The following is a 14095-nucleotide window of genomic DNA, read 5'->3' on the forward strand; positions in this document are numbered from 1 at the left end:
TGTGAAAGTGATGTTGTGTTTGTGTAAGTGTGTCTATATGTATCATGTGGTGTTTGTGTAAGTGTGTCAGTGAGTGCAATGTGGTGTTTGCATAAGTGTGTCAGTGCTTATGATGCTTTGTTTATGGAAGTGTAATCAGTGAGCGTGATGCAGTGTTTGTGTAAGTGTGTCAGTGAGTGTGATGTTGTGTTGGTGGAAGTATGTCAGTGAGTATGATGCGGTGTTTGTGGAAATGTGTCAGTAAGTGTGATGTGGTGTTTGTGTAAGTGTGTCAGAGAGTGTGATGTGTTAGTTGTGTAAGTTTGTCAGTCAGTGCGATGTGGTGTTATGTATAGGTGTGTCAGTGAGTGTGATGTTGTGTTTGTGTAAGTGTATCAGTAAGTGTGGTGTGGTGTTTGTGTAAGTGTGTCAGTGAGTGTGATGTGGTGTTTGTGTAAGTGTGTCAGAGAGTGTGATGTGGTAGTTGTGTGCGTTTGTCAGTGAGTGTGATGTGGTGTTTGTGTACGTGTGTCAGTGAGGGTGACGTGGTGGTTGTGTAAGTGTGTCAGTGAGTGTAATGCGATGTTTGTGTAAGCGAGTAAGTGAGTGTGATGTGATGTTTGTGTAAGTGTGGCAGTGAGTGTGATGTGGTGTTTGTGGAAGTGTTTCAGTCAGCGTGATGCAGTGTTTGTGTAAGTGTGTCAGTGAGCGTGATGTGGTGTTTGTGTAAATGTGTCAGTGAGTGTGATGCAGTGTTTGTGGATGTGTGTCAGTGAGTGTGATGTAGTGTTTGTGGACGACAATCAGTGTGATTCAGCGTTTGTGTAAGTGTGTCTGTGAAAGTGATGTTGTGTTTGTGTAAGTGTGTCTGTACGTATCATGTGGTGTTTGTGTAAGTGTGTCAGTGAGTGCAATGTGGTGTTTCCATAAGTGTGCCAGTGCTTATGATGCAGTGTTTATGGAAGTGTAATCAGTGAGTGTGATGCGGTGTTTGTGTAAGTATGTCAGTGAGCGTGATGTTGTGTTCGTGGAAGTATGTCAGTGAGTATGAGGCGGTGTTTGTGGAAGTGTGTCAGTGAGTGTGATGCGGTGTTTGTGTAAGCGTGTCAGTGAGTGTGATATGGTGTTTGTGGAAGTGTGTCAGTGAGTGTGATGTGGTGTTTGTGTAAGCGTGTCAGTGAGTGTGATATGGTGTTTGTAGAAGTGTGTCAGTGAGTGTGATGTGGTGTTTGTGTGAGTGTGTCAGTATGTGTGATGCGATGTTTGTGTAAGTGTGTCAGTATGTGTGATGTGATGTTTGTGTAAGTGTGTCAGTGAGTGTGATGTGGTGTTTGTGTAAGTGTGGCAGTAAGTGCGATGAGGTGTTTGTGTAAGTGTGTCAGTGAGTGTGATGGGGTGTTTGTGTAAGTGTGGCAGTCAGTGTGATGTACTGTTTGTGGAAATGTGTGAATAAGTGTGATGCGGTGTTTGTGCAAGTGTGTCAGTAAGTGCGATGTGGTGTTTGTGGAGATGTGTCAGTGAGTGTGATGAGGTGTTTGTGTAAGTGTGTCAGTGAGGGTGACGTGGTGGTTGTGTAAGTGTGTCAGTGAGTGTAATGCAATGTTTGTATAAGCGTGTCAGTGAGTGTGATATTGTGTTTGTGAAAGTGTGGCAGTGAGTGTGATGTGATGTTTGTGGAAGTGTGTCAGTGAGTGTGATGTGGTGTTTGTGTAAATGTGTCAGTGAGTGTGATAGGAGATTTGTGTAAGTTTGTCAGTGAGTGTGATGTGGTGTTTGTGTAAGTGTGTCAGTGAGGGTGACGTGGTGGTTGTGTAAGTGTGTCAGTGAGTGTAATGCAATGTTTGTATAAGCGTGTCAGTGAGTGTGATATTGTGTTTGTGAAAGTGTGTCAGTGAGTGTGATGTGATGTTTGTAGAAGTGTGTCAGTGAGTGTGATGTGGTGTTTGTGTAAATGTGTCAGTGAGTGAGATGCAGTGATTGTGGATGTGTGTCAGTGAGTGTGATGTAGTGTTTGTGTACGACAATCAGTGTGATTCAGCGTTGTGTAAGTGTGTCTGTGAAAGTGATGTTGTGTTTGTGTAAGTGTGTCTATATGTATCATGTGGTGTTTGTGTAAGTGTGTCAGTGAGTGCAACGTGGTGTTTGCATAAGTGTGTCAGTGCTTATGATGCTTTGTTTATGGAAGTGTAATCAGTGAGCGTGATGCAGTGTTTGTGTAAGTGTGTCAGTGAGTGTGATGTTGTGTTGGTGGAAGTATGTCAGTGAGTATGATGCGGTGTTTGTGGAAATGTGTCAGTAAGTGTGATGTGGTGTTTGTGTAAGTGTGTCAGAGAGTGTGATGTGTTAGTTGTGTAAGTTTGTCAGTCAGTGCGATGTGGTGTTATGTATAGGTGTGTCAGTGAGTGTGATGTTGTGTTTGTGTAAGTGTATCAGTAAGTGTGGTGTGGTGTTTGTGTAAGTGTGTCAGTGAGTGTGATGTGGTGTTTGTGTAAGTGTGTCAGAGAGTGTGATGTGGTAGTTGTGTAAGTTTGTCAGTGGGTGTGATGTGGTGTTTGTGTAAGTGTGTCAGAGAGTGTGATGTGGTAGTTGTGTGCGTTTGTCAGTGAGTGTGATGTGGTGTTTGTGTAAGTGTGTCAGTGAGGGTGACGTGGTGGTTGTGTAAGTGTGTCAGTGAGTGTAATGCGATGTTTGTGTAAGCGAGTAAGTGAGTGTGATGTGATGTTTGTGTAAGTGTGGCAGTGAGTGTGATGTGGTGTTTGTGGAAGTGTTTCAGTCAGCGTGATGCAGTGTTTGTGTAAGTGTGTCAGTGAGCGTGATGTGGTGTTTGTGTAAATGTGTCAGTGAGTGTGATGCAGTGTTTGTGGATGTGTGTCAGTGAGTGTAATGTAGTGTTTGTGTACGACAATCAGTGTGATTCAGCGTTTGTGTAAGTGTGTCTGTGAAAGTGATGTTGTGTTTGTGTAAGTGTGTCTGTACGTATCATGTGGTGTTTGTGTAAGTGTGTCAGTGAGTGCAATGTGGTGTTTCCATAAGTGTGCCAGTGCTTATGATGCAGTGTTTATGGAAGTGTAATCAGTGAGTGTGATGCGGTGTTTGTGTAAGTATGTCAGTGAGCGTGATGTTGTGTTCGTGGAAGTATGTCAGTGAGTATGAGGCGGTGTTTGTGGAAGTGTGTCAGTGAGTGTGATGCGGTGTTTGTGTAAGCGTGTCAGTGAGTGTGATATGGTGTTTGTGGAAGTGTGTCAGTGAGTGTGATGTGGTGTTTGTGTAAGCGTGTCAGTGAGTGTGATATGGTGTTTGTAGAAGTGTGTCAGTGAGTGTGATGTGGTGTTTGTGTAAGTGTGTCAGTGAGTGTGATGCGGTGTTTGTATAAGCGTGTCAGTGAGTGTGATATGGTGTTTGTGGAAGTGTGTCAGTGAGCGTGATGTGGTGTTTGTGCAAGTGTATTAGTGAGTGTGATAGGAGGTTTGTGGAAGTGTGTCAGTGAGTGTGATGTGATGGTTGTGTAATTGTGTCAGTGAGTGTGATGTGGTGTTTGTGGAGGTGGGTCTGTGAGTGAGATGCGGTGATTGTGTAAGTATGTCAGTGAGTGTGATGTGATGTTTGCCTAAGTGTGTCAGTGAGTGTGATGCGGTGTTTGTGTAAGTGTGTCAGTGATTATGGTGTGGTGTTTGTGAAAGTGTGTCAGTGAATGTAATGTAGTGGTTGTGTAAGTGTGTCAGTGAGTGTGATGTGGTGTTTGTATAAGTGTGTCAGTGAGTGTGATGCAGTGTTTATGGACGTGTGTCAGTACGTATAATGTAGTGTTTGTGTAAGTGTGTCACTGAGTGTAATGTAGTGTTTGTATAAGTGTGTCAGTGAGTGTGATGCAGAGTTTTTGCAAGTGTGTCTGTGAGTATGATGCAGTGTTTGTAGACGTGTGTCAGTGCGAATGATGTAGTGTTTGTGTAAGTGTGTCAGTGAGTGTGATGCGGTGTTTGTGTAAGTGTGTCAGTTAGTATGATGCTGAGTTTGTGGAATTGTGTCAGTGAGTGGGATGCAGAGTTTGTGCAAGTGTATTAGTGAGCGTGAGGAGGTTTGTGGAAGTTTGTCAGTGAGTGCGATGTGATGGTTGTGTAATTGTGTCAGTGAGTGCGATGTGGTGTTTGTATAAGTGTGTCAGTGAGTGTGATGTGATGTTTGTGGACGTGTGTCAGTACGTATAATGTAGTGTTTGCGTAAGTGTGTCACTGAGTGTAATGTAGTGTTTGTATAAGTGTGTCAGTGAGTGTGATGTGGTGTTTGTATAAGTGTGTTAGTGAGTGCGATGCAGAGTTTGTGCAAGTGTATTAGTGAGTGTGATAGGAGGTTTGTGGAAGTTTGTCAGTGAGTGTGATGTGATGGTTGTGTAATTGTGTCAGTGAGTGTGATGTGGTGTTTGTGGAGGTGGGTCTGTGAGTGTGATGCGGTGTTTGTGTAAGTATGTCAGTGAGTGTGATGAGGTGTTTCTGGAAGTGTGACAGTGAGTGTGATGTGATGCTTGTATAAGTGTGTTATTGAGTGATAGGAGATTTGTTGAAGTTTGTTAGTGAGTGTGGTGTGGTGTTTGTGTAAGTATATCAGCAAGTTTGGTGTGTTGTTTTTGTAAGTGGGTCAGAGAGTGTGATGTGGTGGTTGTGTAAGAGTGTCAGTGAGTGTGATGCGGTGTTTGTGGAAGTTTGTCAGTGAGTGTGATATGGTGTTTTTGTAAGTGTGTCAGTGAGTGTGATGTGGTGTTTGTGTAAGTGTGTCTGTGAAAGTGATGTTGTGTTTGTGTAAGTGTGTGTATGTATGATGTGGTGTTTGTGTAAGAGTGTCAGAAAGTGCGATGCGGTGTTTGTGTAAGTGTGTCAGTGAGTGTGGTGAGGTGTTTGTGGAAGTGTGAAAATGAGTGTGATGTGGTGATTGTATAAGTTTGTCAGTGAGTGTGATGTACTGTTTGTGCAGTTGTGTCAGTGTTTATGTAATGTGGTGTTTGTGTAAGTGTGTCAGTGAGTGTGACGCGGAGTTTGTGCAAGTATATCAGTGAGTGTGTTGCAGTGTTTGTGGATGCGTGTCAGTACGTATAATGTAGTGTTTGTGTAAGTGTGTCACTGAGTGTAATGTAGTGTTTGTATAAGTGTGTCAGTGAGTGTGATGCAGAGTTTTTGCAAGTGTGTCTGTGAGTGTGATGCAGTGTTTGTAGATGTGTGTCAGTGCGAATGATGTAGTGTTTGTGTAAGTGTGTCAATGAGTGTGATGTGGTGTTTGTGTAAGTGTGTCAGTTAGTATGATGCTGAGTTTGTGGAATTGTGTCAGTGAGTGGGATGCAGAGTTTGTGCAAGTGTATTAGTGAGTATGAGGAGGTTTGTGGAAGTTTGTCAGTGAGTGTGATGTGATGGTTGTGTAATTGTGTCAGTGAGTGCAATGTGGTGTTTGTATAAGTGTGTCAGTGAGTGTGATGTGATGTTTGTGTAAGTGTGTCAGTGAGTGTGATGCAGTGTTTGTGGACGTGTGTCAGTACGTATAATGTAGTGTTTGCGTAAGTGTATCACTGAGTGTAATGTAGTGTTTGTATAAGTGTGTCAGTGAGTGTGATGTGGTGTTTGTATAAGTGTGTTAGTGAGTGCGATGCAGAGTTTGTGCAAGTGTATTAGTGAGTGTGATAGGAGGTTTGTGGAAGTTTGTCAGTGAGTGTGATGTGATGGTTGTGTAATTGTGTCAGTGAGTGTGATGTGGTGTTTGTGGAGGTGGGTCTGTGAGTGTGATGCGGTGTTTGTGTAAGTATGTCAGTGAGTGTGATGAGGTGTTTCTGGAAGTGTGACAGTGAGTGTGATGTGATGCTTGTATAAGTGTGTTATTGAGTGATAGGAGATTTGTTGAAGTTTGTTAGTGAGTGTGGTGTGGTGTTTGTGTAAGTATATCAGCAAGTTTGGTGTGTTGTTTTTGTAAGTGGGTCAGAGAGTGTGATGTGGTGGTTGTGTAAGAGTGTCAGTGAGTGTGATGCGGTGTTTGTGGAAGTTTGTCAGTGAGTGTGATATGGTGTTTTTGTAAGTGTGTCAGTGAGTGTGATGTGGTGTTTGTGTAAGTGTGTCTGTGAAAGTGATGTTGTGTTTGTGTAAGTGTGTGTATGTATGATGTGGTGTTTGTGTAAGAGTGTCAGAAAGTGCGATGCGGTGTTTGTGTAAGTGTGTCAGTGAGTGTGGTGAGGTGTTTGTGGAAGTGTGAAAATGAGTGTGATGTGGTGATTGTATAAGTTTGTCAGTGAGTGTGATGTACTGTTTGTGCAGTTGTGTCAGTGTTTATGTAATGTGGTGTTTGTGTAAGTGTGTCAGTGAGTGTGACGCGGAGTTTGTGCAAGTATATCAGTGAGTGTGTTGCAGTGTTTGTGGATGCGTGTCAGTACGTATAATGTAGTGTTTGTGTAAGTGTGTCACTGAGTGTAATGTAGTGTTTGTATAAGTGTGTCAGTGAGTGTGATGCAGAGTTTTTGCAAGTGTGTCTGTGAGTGTGATGCAGTGTTTGTAGATGTGTGTCAGTGCGAATGATGTAGTGTTTGTGTAAGTGTGTCAATGAGTGTGATGTGGTGTTTGTGTAAGTGTGTCAGTTAGTATGATGCTGAGTTTGTGGAATTGTGTCAGTGAGTGGGATGCAGAGTTTGTGCAAGTGTATTAGTGAGTGTGAGGAGGTTTGTGGAAGTTTGTCAGTGAGTGTGATGTGATGGTTGTGTAATTGTGTCAGTGAGTGCAATGTGGTGTTTGTATAAGTGTGTCAGTGAGTGTGATGTGATGTTTGTGTAAGTGTGTCAGTGAGTGTGATGCAGTGTTTGTGGACGTGTGTCAGTACGTATAATGTAGTGTTTGCGTAAGTGTATCACTGAGTGTAATGTAGTGTTTGTATAAGTGTGTCAGTGAGTGTGATGTGGTGTTTGTATAAGTGTGTTAGTGAGTGCGATGCAGAGTTTGTGCAAGTGTATTAGTGAGTGTGATAGGAGGTTTGTGGAAGTTTGTCAGTGAGTGTGATGTGATGGTTGTGTAATTGTGTCAGTGAGTGTGATGTGGTGTTTGTGGAGGTGGGTCTGTGAGTGTGATGCGGTGTTTGTGTAAGTATGTCAGTGAGTGTGATGAGGTGTTTCTGGAAGTGTGACAGTGAGTGTGATGTGATGCTTGTATAAGTGTGTTATTGAGTGATAGGAGATTTGTTGAAGTTTGTTAGTGAGTGTGGTGTGGTGTTTGTGTAAGTATATCAGCAAGTTTGGTGTGTTGTTTTTGTAAGTGGGTCAGAGAGTGTGATGTGGTGGTTGTGTAAGAGTGTCAGTGAGTGTGATGCGGTGTTTGTGGAAGTTTGTCAGTGAGTGTGATATGGTGTTTTTGTAAGTGTGTCAGTGAGTGTGATGTGGTGTTTGTGTAAGTGTGTCTGTGAAAGTGATGTTGTGTTTGTGTAAGTGTGTGTATGTATGATGTGGTGTTTGTGTAAGAGTGTCAGAAAGTGCGATGCGGTGTTTGTGTAAGTGTGTCAGTGAGTGTGGTGAGGTGTTTGTGGAAGTGTGAAAATGAGAGTGATGTGGTGTTTGTGTAAGTGTGTCAGTGAGTGTGATGCAGAGATTGTGCAAGTGTATCAGTGAGTGTGTTGCAGTGTTTGTGGACCAGTATCAGTACGAATGATGTATTGTTTGTGTAAGCGTGTCAGTGAGTGTAATGTAATGTTTGTGTAAGTGTGTCAGTGAGTGTGATGCGGAGTTTGTGGACGTGTGTCAGTATGAATGATGTAGTGTTTGTGTAAGTGTGTCAGTGAGTGTAATGTAGTATTTGTGTAAGTGTGTCAGTGAGTGTGATGCGTAGTTTGTGCAAGTGTGTCTGTGAGTGTGATGCAGTATTTGTAGACATGTGTCAGTACGTATGATGTAGTGTTTGTGTAAGTATGTTAGTGAGTGTGATGCGTAGTTTGTGCAAGTGTGTCAGTGAGTGTGATGCAGTATTTGTGGATTTGTGTCCATACGTATGATGTAGTGTTTGTGTAAGTGTGTCTGTGAGTGTGATGTGATGTTTGTGTAAGTGTGTCAGTGAGTGTGATGTGGTGTTTGTGCAATTGTGTCAGTGAGTGTGATGTGGTGTTTGTGAACATGGGTCTGTGATTGAGATGCGGTGTTTGTGTAAGTGTGTCAGTGAGTGTGATGCGGTGTTTGTAGACGTGTGTCAGTACGTATGATGTAGTGTTTGTGAAAGTGTGTCAGTGAGTGTAATGCGATGCTTGTGTAAACATGTCAGTGAGTGTTTGTGCAAGTGTATTAGTGAGTGTGATAGGAGGTTTGTGGAAGTTGTCAGTGAGTGTGATGTGATGGTTGTGTAATTGTGTCAGTGAGTGTGATGTGGTGTTTGTGGAGGTGGGTCTGTGAGTGAGATGCGGTGTTTGTGTAAGTGTGTCAGTGAGTGTGATGCGATGTTTGTGCAAGTGTGTCAGTGAGTGCGATGTGGTGTTTGTATAAGTGTGTCATTGAGTGCGATGTGGTGTTATGTATAGGTGTGTCAGTGAGTGTGATGCAGTGTTTGTGTAAGTGTGTCAGTGAGTATGATGCGGTGATTGTGGAAGTGTGTCAGTGAGTGTGATGTGGTGTTTGTATAAGTGTGTCAGTGAGTGTGATGTGGTGTTTGTATAAGTGTGTCAGTGCGTATGATGCAGTGATTGTGGAAGTGTGTCAGTGAGTGTGATGCAGTGTTTGTGTAATTGTGGCAGTAAGTGCAATGTGGTATTTGTGTAAGTGTGTCAGTGATATGATGTAGTGTTTATGTAAATGTGTCAGTGAGTGTGATGCAGTGTTTGTGTAGGTGTGTCTGTGAGTGTGATGCAGTGTTTGTGTAGGTGTGTCTGTCAGTGTAATGTGGTGTTCATGGAAGTGTGTCAGTGAGTATGATGCGTTTTGTGGAAGTGTGACAGTGAATGTGATGTGCTGTTTGTGTAAGTGTGTCAGTATGTGTGATGCGATGTTTGTGTAAGTGTGTCAGTATGTGTGATGTGATGTTTGTGTAAGTGTGTCAGTGAGTGTGATGTGGTGTTTGTGTAAGTGTGGCAGTAAGTGCGATGAGGTGTTTGTGTAAGTGTGTCAGTGAGTGTGATGGGGTGTTTGTGTAAGTGTGGCAGTCAGTGTGATGTACTGTTTGTGGAAATGTGTGAATAAGTGTGATGCGGTGTTTGTGTAAGTGTGTCAGTGAGTATGAGGCAGTGTTTGTGGAAGTGTGTCAGTGAATGTGATGCGGTGTTTGTGCAAGTGTGTCAGTAAGTGCGATGTGGTGTTTGTGGAGATGTGTCAGTGAGTGTGATGAGGTGTTTGTGGAAGTGTGACAATGAGTATGATGTGGTGATTGTATAAGTGTGTCAGTGAGTGTGATAGGAGATTTGTGTAAGTTTGTCAGTGAGTGTGATGTGGTGTTTGTGTAAGTGTGTCAGTGAGGGTGACGTGGTGGTTGTGTAAGTGTGTCAGTGAGTGTAATGCAATGTTTGTATAAGTGTGTCAGTGAGTGTGATATTGTGTTTGTGAAAGTGTGTCAGTGAGTGTGATGTGATGTTTGTGGAAGTGTGTCAGTGAGTGTGATGTGGTGTTTGTGTAAATGTGTCAGTGAGTGTGATGCAGTGATTGTGGATGTGTGTCAGTGAGTGTGATGCAGTTTTTGAGGATTTGTGTCAGTACGTATGATGTATAGTTATTGTAACTGTGCCAGTTAGTATGATGCAGTGTTTGTGGAAGTGTGTCAGTGAGTGTGATGCGGTGTTTGTGTAAGTGTGTCAGTGATTATGGTGTGGTGTTTGTGAAAGTGTGTCAGTGAATGTAATGTAGTGGTTGTGTAAGTGTGTCAGTGAGTGTGATGCGGTGTTTGTGTAAGTGTGTCAGTGAGTGCAATGTGGTGTTTGGATAAGTGTGTCAGTGAGTGTGATGCAGTGTTTGTGGACGTGTGTCAGTACGTATAATGTAGTGTTTGTGTAAGTGTGTCACTGAGTGTAATGTAGTGTTTGTATAAGTGTGTCAGTGAGTGTGATGCAGAGTTTTTGCAAGTGTGTCTGTGAGTGTAATGCAGTGTTGGTAGACGTGTGTCAGTGCGAATGATGTAGTGTTTGTGTAAGTGTGTCAGTGAGTGTGATGTGGTGTTTGTGTAAGTGTGTCAGTTAGTATGATGCTGAGTTTGTGGAATTGTGTCAGTGAGTGGGATGCAGAGTTTGTGCAAGTGTATTAGTGAGTGTGAGGAGGTTTGTGGAAGTTTGTCAGTGAGTGTGATGTGATGGTTGTGTAATTGTGTCAGTGAGTGCGATGTGGTGTTTGTGGACGTGTGTCAGTACGTATAATGTAGTGTTTGCGTAAGTGTGTCACCGAGTGTAATGTAGTGTTTGTATAAGTGTGTCAGTGAGTGTGATGTGGTGTTTCTATAAGCGTGTTAGTGAGTGCGATGCAGAGTTTGTGCAAGTGTATTAGTGAGTGTGATAGGAGGTTTGTGGAAGTTTGTCAGTGAGTGTGATGTGATGGTTGTGTAATTGTGTCAGTGAGTGTGATGTGGTGTTTGTGGAGGTGGGTCTGTGAGTGAGATGCGGTGTTTGTGTAAGTATGTCAGTGAGTGTGATGAGGTGTTTGTGGAAGTGTGACAGTGAGTGGGATGTGGTGCTTGTATAAGTGTGTTATTGAGTGATAGGAGATTTGTGGAAGTTTGTCAGTGAGTGTGGTGTGGTGTTTGTGTAAGTATATCAGCAGGTTTGGTGTGTTGTTTGTGTAAGTGGGTCAGAGAGTGTGATGTGGTGGTTGTGTAAGAGTGTCAGTGAGTGTGATGCGGTGTTTGTGGAAGTTTGTCAGTGAGTGTGATATGGTGTTTTTGTAAGTGTGTCAGTGAGTGTGATGTGGTGTTTGTGTAAGTGTGTCTGTGAAAGTGATGTTGTGTTTGTGTAAGTGTGTGTACATATGATGTGGTGTTTGTATAAGAGTGTCAGAAAGTGCGATGCGGTGTTTGTGTAAGTGTGTCAGTGAGTGTGGTGAGGTGTTTGTGGAAGTGTGAAAATGAGTGTGATGTGGTGATTGTATAAGTTTGTCAGTGAGTGTGATGTACTGTTTGTGCGGTTGTGTCAGTGTTTATGTAATGTGGTGTTTGTGTAAGTGTGTCAGTGAGTGTGACGCGGAGTTTGTGCAAGTATATCAGTGAGTGTGTTGCAGTGTTTGTGGATGCGTGTCAGTACGTATAATGTAGTGTTTGTGTAAGTGTGTCACTGAGTGTAATGTCGTGTTTGTATAAGTGTGTCAGTGAGTGTGATGCAGAGTTTTTGCAAGTGTGTCTGTGAGTGTGATGCAGTGTTTGTAGACGTGTGTCAGTGCGAATGATGTAGTGTTTGTGTAAGTGTGTCAATGAGTGTGATGTGGTGTTTGTGTAAGTGTGTCAGTTAGTATGATGCTGAGTTTGTGGAATTGTGTCAGTGAGTGGGATGCAGAGTTTGTGCAAGTGTATTAGTGAGTGTGAGGAGGTTTGTGGAAGTTTGTCAGTGAGTGTGATGTGATGGTTGTGTAATTGTGTCAGTGAGTGCAATGTGGTGTTTGTATAAGTGTGTCAGTGAGTGTGATGTGATGTTTGTGTAAGTGTGTCAGTGAGTGTGATGCAGTGTTTGTGGACGTGTGTCAGTACGTATAATGTAGTGTTTGCGTAAGTGTATCACCGAGTGTAATGTAGTGTTTGTATAAGTGTGTCAGTGAGTGTGATGTGGTGTTTGTATAAGTGTGTTAGTGAGTGCGATGCAGAGTTTGTGCAAGTGTATTAGTGAGTGTGATAGGAGGTTTGTGGAAGTTTGTCAGTGAGTGTGATGTGATGGTTGTGTAATTGTGTCAATGAGTGTGATGTGGTGTTTGTGGAGGTGGGTCTGTGAGTGAGATGCGGTGTTTGTGTAAGTATGTCAGTGAGTGTGATGAGGTGTTTGTGGAAGTGTGACAGTGAGTGTGATGTGGTGCTTGTATAAGTGTGTTATTGAGTGATAGGAGATTTGTGGAAGTTTGTCAGTGAGTGTGGTGTGGTGTTTGTGTAAGTATATCAGCAAGTTTGGTGTGTTGTTTGTGTAAGTGGGTCAGAGAGTGTGATGTGGTGGTTGTGTAAGAGTGTCAGTGAGTGTGATGCGGTGTTTGTGGAAGTTTGTCAGTGAGTGTGCTATGGTGTTTTTGTAAGTTTATCAGTGAGTGTGATGTAGTGTTTGTGGAAGTGTGTCAGTGAGGGTGACGTGGTGTTTGTGTAAGTGTGTCAGTGAGTGTAATGCGATGTTTGTGTAAGCGTGTCAGTGAATGTGATATGGTGTTTGTGGAAGTGTGTCAGTGAGTGTGATGTGGTGTTTGTGTAAGTGAGTCAATGAGTGTTATGTAATGTTTGTGGAAATGTGTCAGTGAGTGTAGAACATAGAACATAGAAAAATACAGCGCAGTACAGACCCTTGGGCCCTCAATGTTGCACCGATCCAAGCCCTCCTAACCTACACTAGCCCACTATCCTCCATATACTGGATTAGTGGTGCTGGAAGAGCACAGCAGTTCAGGCAGCATCCAACGAGCAGCGAAATCAACGTTTCGGGCAAAAGCCCTTCATCAGGAATAAAAAAAGCCTATCCAATGCCCATTTAAATGTCCATAAAGAGGGAGAGTCCACCACTGATACTGGCAGGGCATTCCATGAACTCACATCCTTCTGAGTAAAGAATCTACCCCTAACGTCTGTCCTATACCTACCACCCCTTAATTTAAAGCTGTGTCTCCTAGTAACAGCTGACTCCATACGCGGAAAAAGGTTCTCACTGTCAACCCTATCTAAACCCCTAATCATCTTGTACACCTCTATCAAATCACCCCTAAACCTTCTTTTCTCCAATGAAAACAGCCCCAAGTGCCTCAGCCTTTCCTCATACGATCTTCCTACCATGCCAAGCAACATCCTGGTAAACCTCCTCTGCACTCGTTCCAGTGCCTCCACATCCTTCCTATAGTATGGCGACCAAAACTGCACACAATACTCCAGATGCGGCCGCACCAGAGTCTTATACAACTGCAGCATGACCTCAGGACTCCGGAACTCAATTCCTCTACCAATAAAAGCCAGTACACCATATGCCTTCTTCACCGCACTATTTATCTGGGTGGCAACATTCAGAGATCTGTGTACATGGACACCAAGATCCCGCTGCTCATCCACACTACCAAGTAGCCTACCATTAGCCGACTAATCCATCTTCTTGTTACTCCTACCAAAGTGAATGACTTCACACTTAGCTACATTGAACTCCATTTGCCACCTTACTGCCCAGCTCTGCAACTTATCTATATCGCGCTGTAACCTGCCACATCCTTCTTCGCTGTCCACTACTCCACCGACTTTCGTATCATCCGCAAACTTGCTCACCCAGCCTTCAAGCCCCTCCTCCAGGTCATTTATAAAAATGACAAACAGCACTGGTCCCAAAACAGATCCTTGTGGAACACTGCTAGTAACTGCACTCCAAGATGGACCTTTACCATCAACTACTACCCTCTGTCTCCTTCCAGCCAGCCAATTCCTAATCCAAACCTCTAATGCACCCTCAATGCCATACCTCCGTAGTTTTTGCAGTAGCCTACCATGGGGTAACTTATCGAATGTCTTACTAAAATCCATATACACCACATCTACTGCTTTACCCTCGTCCACTTCCTTAGTCACCTTCTCAAAGAACTAATGATGTAATGTTCGTGTACGACAATCAGTGAGTGTGATGTGGTGTTTGTGTAAGTGTGTCTGTGAAAGTGATGTTGTGTTTGTGTAAGTGTGTGTACGTATGATGTGGTGTTTGTGTAAGAGTGTCAGAAAGTGCGATGCGGTGTTTGTGTAAGTGTGTCAGTGAGTGTGGTGAGGTGTTTGTGGAAGGGTGAAAATGAGTGTGATGTGGTGATTGTATAAGTTTGTCAGTGAGTGTGATGTGCTGTTTGTGCAGTTGTGTCAGTGTTTATGTAATGTGGTGTTTGTGTAAGTGTGTCAGTGAGTGTGATGCGGAGTTTGTGCAAGTGTATCAGTGAGTGTGTTGCAGTGTTTGTGTAAGTGTGTCAGTACAAATGATGTAGTGTTTGTGTAAGTGTGTCAGTGAG

The sequence above is a fragment of the Chiloscyllium punctatum genome, chromosome 19, assembly GCF_047496795.1.
Source record: "Chiloscyllium punctatum isolate Juve2018m chromosome 19, sChiPun1.3, whole genome shotgun sequence".
Lineage (NCBI taxonomy): Eukaryota > Metazoa > Chordata > Chondrichthyes > Orectolobiformes > Hemiscylliidae > Chiloscyllium > Chiloscyllium punctatum.